Source organism: Podarcis cretensis (assembly GCF_951804945.1).
Source record: "Podarcis cretensis genome assembly, chromosome: 3".
NCBI lineage: Eukaryota > Metazoa > Chordata > Lepidosauria > Squamata > Lacertidae > Podarcis > Podarcis cretensis.
In genome coordinates this window covers 5047831-5056346 of record NC_137172.1, presented here as the reverse complement: position 1 = coordinate 5056346, position 8516 = coordinate 5047831, and positions in this window count along the sequence as shown.

Here is an 8516-nt window from a genome sequence, read left to right as displayed (position 1 = left end):
GCAGTGGCGTAGCATGGGGGGTGCAGGGGGGGGCCGGCTGCACCGGGCGCAACATCTGGGGGGGGCACGCTCGCCGCCTCCGGAGTCGCCGAAGAGCCTCGGGCGCAGGCTGTAGCAGAGCCCCATGTCTTGCGGAACCGACGAGCTGTGCGCGCGTCCGGGCTGAAGGCGTCCGGCAGGCAGCGGCTCTCAGCGCTCACCGTGGTCCCCGCGCGTCAGGGCCGTGGAGGGTGTGCCAGGCAGCCCCTCCTCACAGCACCGCTGCTGCTGCAGCTGCTGGGCCATGTTGCATTTTCCTCGCCTCTCTGCCCTCGTCCTCCTCTGGGCAAGCGGCGTCGTTTGGGTGGCAGCGCCAGCGGCAACTCACCTCAGATCACCTGACACGGACCCGCTGCCACTGCCGTAAATACCCCAGCCCAGGCAGCAGCAAGAAGAAGCTGGCAGCGGCGGCAGGTTAGGGGTTAGGGGTGCAAATTACTTGCCTTGCCCCAGGTGCTGACAACCCACGCTATGCCGCTGCTCTAAAGCATGGGTAGGCAAACGAAGGCCCGGGGGCCGGATCTGGCCCAACTGGCTTCTAAATCCAACCCACAGATGGTCCGGGAATCAGCGTGTTTTTACGTGAGTAGAAGAATGTGTGCTTTTATTTAAAATGCATCTCTGGGTTATTTGTGGGGCATAGGAATTTGTTCATTTTTCTCTCTCCAAAATATAGTCCGGCCCCCCACAAGGTATGAGGGACAGTGGACCGGCCCCCTGCTGAAAAGGTTTGCTGACTCCTGCCCTAAAGGATCAGCCTCCGCTGATGTAACAGACCCAAAGCTACAGCCTTCTTGGTCTATTTATAACATCATTCTAGTCTAGCAGGGCAGTTTCACTTCTTTGGTTCTGTGCACTGTGGTCTAAACCACAGAGCCTAGGACTTGCCAATCAGAAGGTTGGCAGTTCAAATCCCCACGACGGGTTGAGTTCCCGTTGTTCAGTCCCAGCTCCTGCCAACCTAGCAGTTCGAAAGCACGTCAAAGTGCAAGTAGATAAATAGGTACCGCTCCGGCGGGAAGGCAAACAGTGTTTCCGTGCGCTGCTCTGGTTTGCCAGAAGCGGCTTAGTCCGGCTGGCCACAAGACCTGGAAAAACTGTCTGTGGACAAACACTGGCTCCCTCGGCCTGTAAAGCGAGATGAGTGCCCCAACCCCAGAGTCGTCTACAACTGGACTTACTGTGGTACCTCAGGTTACATACGCTTCAGGTAACATACGTTTCAGGTTACAGACTCCGCTAACCCAGAAATAGTGCTTCAGGTTCAGGGGCGCCGACTTATAAAAAATATTGGGGGGGCGGGGGCCCATACCGACTTATAAAAAATATTGGGGGGGCCCAAGACCTCCAAACCGCTGCTGCTGGGGGAACGAAAGGGGCGAGCCCCGGGCTGCCCCGACCTTAAGTGAACCTGTGAGGGCCCGCCCTTTGCGGCAGCCGATTGGCTGCCGCCGTGGGCAGTGAATATTAATGAGCTAGGGGGAATCCCCGCTTCTCGAGGGGCTGACGCCAGCCCCGCGACATTGTTGATGGGTCGAGAGCCCGCAACCCCACCCCCTCTCTAGATCGGGAGTGGCTTTGTTTTTCTTAAATTATTGGGGGGCGGAGCCCCCCCAAACGAATTTTTGAGGGGGCTCGGGCCCCCTCAGGCCCCATGGAGTCGGCGCCTATGTTCAGGTTAAGAACTTTGCTTCAGGATGAGAACAGAAATCGTGCGGTGGCGCGGCAACAGCAGCAGCAGCAGGCCCCATTAGCTAAAGTGGTGCTTCAGGTTAAGAACAGTTTCAGGTTAAGAACGGACCTCCGGAATGAATTAAGTACTTAACCTGAGGTACCACTGTAACTGTCAGGGGTCCCTTTACCTTTACCTTATTCTCTCAGCAAAGGAAAGCCAAATTATGTTGGAGGAAGACTTGACCCAAGAGAGAACTGGAAAGAGCATTCCCTCACCCACTGTTGACCCCAATTGTAGGGAACACCTCCTTCTTTCACACCTCATCCTCAAGACACCCCGAAAGCTGTTGAGCTTTTTTTTAAGGAAGACCCCCAAATTGTTGAGCAAACCCAAAAGATCCAAGACAAAGCACCACCTTTCTGAAATCCCACCCCCCAGGTCATCAATTCCACCTTTGAAATTCTGGTAATGTCCAGGACATATGGCAGCCAATAGGACATATGCCACATAGACCGTCCTGATCAAATGCCTTCCTCCCCAAAAGCAATAACTTCAATGTGGTTAAGATCTGGAATATCAATGTGCAAATGTATCATGCTATGAGCTCCTTGGAGGTCTGGGGTATGAATTTAATTAATTGGTTGGTTGGTTGGTTGATTATCATGGCCATCCAGGATAACTCTGTTGGAAGAGCATGAGACCGCTCATCTCAGGGACATGGGTTCAAGCACCAAACTGGGGGAAAGATTCCTGCATTTTAGGGGGTTGGACTAGATGACCCCTCGTGGTCCCTCCCAACTTTGCAAGTCTGTGAGATAGGGCTCCCCACACACACTTAAAAGATTTGTCCCTTCTGAAGTGCCTATCTAGGAAGCACCATGGGTTAAGCAACACACCCCGGAGGAGGTCCTCTCAGCTGGCATTTGAGTAGTCACAGAATCCTAGAATTTAGGATTACCAGATTGAGCCCAGCCCCCTACAATGCAGTCAGGAAACAGTTATCCCGTCAAAACAATGGCTGAGACCCCAAAGTGAGTGTGTTAGTGTAGCCTCTACAAGGCGGAACTGCAGTCCAAGACGACCCTGGATGAATGGGTCTTGCTCCAGGTGTGATCTCATTGCAGAAGCTACTGCACCTTCATAATAATAATAATAATAATAATAATAATAATTTTTATTTATACCCCGCCCTCCCCAGCCAAGGCCAGGCTCAGGGCGGCTAACAAGCAATAACAAGTTGAATGAATACAACTTAAAAACAAGATTAAAATACAACATTAAAATATTGAAACAATAAAATATTAAAATGCAGCCTCATCACAGGAGGAGAAAGGAAAAAGGAAAAAGAAAGAGGGGGAGGGAATCAAATTGGCTCCAAGCCAAAGGCCAGGTGGAACAACTCTGTCTTACAGGCCCTGTGGAAAGAAATCAGATCCTGCAGGGCCCTTGTCTCATGAGGCAGAGCGTTCCACAAGGCCAGAGCCAGTGTTGAAATGGCCCTGGCTTTGGTTGAGGCTAATCTAATTTCCTTAGGGCCCAGGACTACTAGGGTGTTGCTATTTATGGACCTTGAGGCTCTTCATGGGGCATACCGGAGCGTGCAATGCCTGGATTTAAGGCCACATTGATTCCAGCTCCAAATTCATCACCCCTTCCCCCACCTCTGTTTCATGCATCGGCACGTTGATTTGCCATGAGCTAAGAAAACCCTGGTCTGATTTCAGCACCACCAACCAAAAGGCTTTCAGTGGACAGCTCCCTGGTCTCAATGGCTAGTGCTCTTCCCATTATTCCAGCGTTTTTCTTTCCCGGAGCCAAAAGCAGCCATTGAAAGCTGATTTACCCAAACAGGCCGGCCTGTGGCACGGCTGCGTTTTAGGGCACCCTGCCCAGTGGTCAGCTAATTGTGGGCGACTCTGACACAGGGTCAAGGCTTTGCTTTAGAGCGCAGCTAGTTTGCATGGTGAATAGTTAATCCAAGCTCACCCCCTGGTGGCGAAATCTGGGGTTAACATACAGAAGGATAGGGGACCCTGGAAAATGTTGATCTTTGGAAGCAGGGCCAAAATGTGGGATATTTTTAGGGCCCTGATATTACTTTGTGGGGCTTATAAACCTGAAAAGGGAGCTAATCTAGGAGAAGGAAAACTCTGGTCCTGAACCTCTATAATAATAATAATTTATTATTTATACCCCGCACATCTGGCTGGGCCTCCCCAGCCACTCTGGGCGGCTTCCATAGAAACCAAAAATACAGTAAAATATCACACGTTAAAAACTTCCCTGAACAGGGCTGCCTTAAGATGTCTTCTGAATGTCAGGTAGTTGTTTATCGCTTTGACATCTGCTGGAAGGGCGTTCCACAGGGCGGGCGCCACTACCGAGAAGGCCCTCTGCCTGATTCCCTGTAGCTTTGCTTCTCGCAATGAGGGAACCACCAGAAGGCCCTCGGCGCTGGACCTCAGCGTCCGGGCAGAATGATGGGGGTGGAGACGCTCTTTCAGATATACTGGACCGAGGCCGTTTAGGGCTTTAAAGGTCAGCACCAACACTTTGAACTGTGCTCAGAAATGTACTGGGAGCCAATGTAGGTCTTTCAAGACCAGTGTTATATGGTCTCGGCGGCCGCCCCCAGTCACCAGTCTAGCTGCCGCATTCTGGATTAGTTACCTTGCAGGGAGAATTATAATTATAATTTCTTTTTTATTGAGTTTATATACCCCCTTATACCCAAAGGTGTCAGGGCAGTTCACAGAAAATATCACAACATATAAAATCAAACAAAAAGTGGTAACCCAATAACCCCCCCCCAAAAGCCACATTCTAAAAGGGTGTTGGATGTCAATACAATACGATACAATACGATACGATAATCTTTATTGTCATTGTCCCATACAGAACAACGAAATTGAAAACTCTACATAAGACATTCAAAACCCAACAAGCCTGCTATCCCAGCTATCCGAACCTGGTTAGCCCCCTAAAAACTCTGATACCCCATTTTTAAATACAATATACTCCCATGGAGACTCCTTACACTGCGTTTAAAACCAAAATCGCATTTGGGTAGAAACTGTTTCTCAGGCTGCTAGTCCTAGTCTTTATAACCCTGTACCTTCTTCCAGGAGGCAGAAGCTGAAAGAGATCATTTCCAGGGTGCGCACTATCCTGCGCTATCTCTGCAGCTTTCTTATGGCACCTGGAAGCATAGATTTGATCCAAGGTAGGAAGAGTGCACCCAATTTATTCAATAAGATTAACCAAAGGCCTGGTTAAAAAGGTACGTTTTTGACTGGCACCTAAAGGTGTGTGATGAAGGCACCAGGCAAACTTCCCTGGGGAGAACATTTCACAGACAGGGAGCCACTGCAGAGGAGGCCCCGTTCTCGTGTTGCCACCCTCCAGACCGCTCAAGAAGGAGGCACACGAAGGAGGGCTTCAGAAGATGATCTCAGGGACCAGGTAGGTTCACATGGAAAGAGGTGGTCCTTGAGGTATGAGTCCTTAAGATGATTGGATGATACCTTGTACGCCTCCTTACATCAGCTCCTGCAGCCAAGCTGGTGCCAAACGTCTTGCTCTGCTTTCATTTGGACCACATCGGTGAGGCCGAGAGGGGGGTCTTGTCATCTGCGCAGCTCAGGACTTCCATATATACTGCCCAGGCTTGCACCTGGGAGAGGCCAAATTGTCGTGATAATTCATCTTCCAAGTGCAGAAGCAGCCTGACTTTAGCAAGTCTGACTTTAGCAGTCTGACTTTGGAAGATGAATTATTGAATGTGATGATAGCATATAACTTCACCAGCTGCCCATCATATTAACAGATTAATTTCTTCAAATGCAGAACCTATTCTCCTTTTTTGCAAGGTATGCCTAATTTTGTATATATGATTTTTGTCAGATTTTCTGTTTTACAATTTTAAATACTCATTTAAACATCCTTACAATATCAATGACTCCCCTTCTTCTCCTTCCATGGTTCATTTTGCATTCCATAAATCCCTGCCTATTTTACATAAACTAAACCATTCCGTGTTCCATTATTACATCCATCAAAACTTATTTACACCATTGAATTTATCTTAATGCTGCCAGTGCTTTCAGCTCTACACAATTCCCTCCCCCATATATTCAATAAACGTTTTCCAATCTTCTCTAAACGTGTGTTCTTCTTGTTCTCTTCTTGTATATGTTAAGTCCGCAAGATGCGCATATTCCGTCAGCTTAAGTTGCCATTCTTCTTTAGTTGGGACAATCGCTTGTTTTCCATTTTGGGGCTAACAATTTTGGGCCTGCACATTGGAGGTCAGGGAGCAAATGCTTCACTCCCATACATTTAGTTGCTTTCCCTGCTTCATAGGAATAAAAGTGTTTTACCAGTTGCACTGGCTCCCGGTGGAGTATCGGGTCACGTTCAAGGTGCTGGTCTTGACCTTTAAAGCCCATTGTGGGTTAGGGCCCTCATATCTATAGGGCCACCTTTCCTGGTCTGCCCTGCAGAGGACCTTAAGGTCCATGAAGAACCATAGTTTAGAGGTCCCGGGACCTAAGGAAGTCAGACTATCCTCCACCAGGGCCAGGGCCTTCTCAGTGATGGCTCTGACCTGATGGAATGCTCTGTCCCATGAGACCAGGGCCCTGCAGGATTTAACCTCCTTCCGCCGGGCCTGTAAGACAGAGCTATTCCACCTGGCCTTTAATCTGAATTCAGCCTGATCTTTTATTTCCCTCCCCTCCCCCTCCCCTTTTATGAAGATCACCCGCTCTGAGACCCCACAGCTAATTCTCCCCTGGCCTCCTCACTGGCTCAAGTAGGACCAATTGAGCCAGCTAGCCCTGGGGATTGTCTAATGCTTATATCCCCTAAATTGATTTTTGATTTTTATTGTTATTCATGTTTTTATACTGTATTTTATGCTGTTTTTATAATTAAGTGTTTTAAATTTGTTTTTAGCCGCCCTGAGTCTGGTTTTTGAACCGGGAAGGGCGGGGTATAAATAAAATATTATTATTACTACTATCTCTTTCCCTAACTTTGATTTCAGTGGGAGAGTCAAGCAAACAAACACAAGCTTTTCATGTTCGAACATAGTCATTGTGATGGCCTGGGAATCCGATTCAGAGGCTGAACCGGAGGAATCCCAGCCTGCACAGGAGTCCCCGCCTCCAGGGCCGGCTGAACTGGGGCAGGGCCCTGATTCTGAAGCACCTGCACCTGTGCCGGATCCTCAGGAGCAGGCACCAGGTGATTCCACTCTGGCTCCAGAGGTGGTTGAGGACTCAGTGCCTGCAGGTGAGTCTCTCCTTGGGCCCAGTAACCCTTCAGCCTCTCCTCAGCTGCAGAGGCTCAGGGCAGAGAGGCGAAGGGAACTGGTTTCTCCCAGGAGGAGTGCTCACCTTAAGGCCAGGAGAGGCGGGTCTCCTGGGGACCGGGACCGCCCCTGGCCTCAGAGAAGATAAAGGCCAGTCAGCCCGGTCCCAGGTTGCGGGAGCAACGTCGTTGAAGAGCTGTTTCGGCCAGCATCCAGTCCTGTTCCCCCAGAGTTCTTGTCCTTGCCCGGCTTCCCTCTGTGGACCCCGCTTCGCCCGAGGAGGACTGTCTGCCGACCCTCAAATCAGGTCCTGGACCTCGCCCCACGGTAACCTTCGCCCCCCCCCCCCCGACCAGCACAGTCATGATGTCTCCACAGTCAGAGGCGGCGATGCTTCTGAATTTCAGATGCTGGAAGCCACAGGAGGGGAGAGGGCTTTTGTACCCGGGTTCTGCTTTTGGCTTTCCCACAAGCATAGAATCATAGAATCCTAGAGTTGGAAGAGACCACAAGGGCCATCGAGTCCAACCCCCTGCCAAGCAGGAAACACCATCAGAGCACTCCTGACATATGGTTGTCAAGCCTCTGCTTAAAGACCTCCAAAGAAGGAGACTCCACCACACTCCTTGGCAGCAAATTCCACTGTCGAACAGCTCTTACTGTCAGGAAGTTCTTCCTAATGTTTAGGTGGAATCTTTTTTCTTGTAGTTTGGAACCATTGCTCCGTGTCCGCTTCTCTGGAGCAGCAGAAAACAACCTTTCTCCCTCCTCTAGGTGACATCCTTTTATATATTTGAACATGGCTATCATATCACCCCTTAACCTCCTCTTCTCCAGGCTAAACATGCCCAGCTCCCTTAGCCGTTCCTCATAAGGCATCGTTTCCAGGCCTTGGACCATTTGGGTTGCATCGGGTTGGCCACTCTGAGAACATGTCAGGGACTGTCAGGGCACTGCTGAGTGTGTACAGGGAAAAGCGGGACTGGAGTCTGACTCAGGAGAGGGAGCCAGGGATTTTGGGGGGGAATTGTACCAGCCAGGAGGCAAGAATGAGAGACAGCTTCGCAGCTGGAAGGTGGACCACAGAATGGGTCAGAAGAAGAGGAGGATGAAGAGGCACGCCAGGCAGGTGAAGGGCCGGGTGCTTCTGGCCGGGAGCCAGATTAGTGTAGCGGTTAAGAGCGGTAGTCTCGTAATCTGGTGAACCGGGTTTGCGTCTCCGCTCCTCCACATGCAGCTGCTGGGTGACCTTGGGCCAGTCCCACTTCTCTGAAGTCTCTCAGCCTCACACCCCTCACAGAGTGTTTGTTGTGGAGGAGGAAGGGAAAAGGAGATTGTGAGCCACTTTGAGACTCCTTTGAGCCAGTGTGGTGTAGTGGTTAAGAGCGGTAGACTCATAATCTGGGGAACCGGGTTCGCGTCTCCGCTCCTCCACATGCAGCTGCTGGGTGACCTTGGGCTAGTCACACTTCTCTGAAGTCTCTCTGC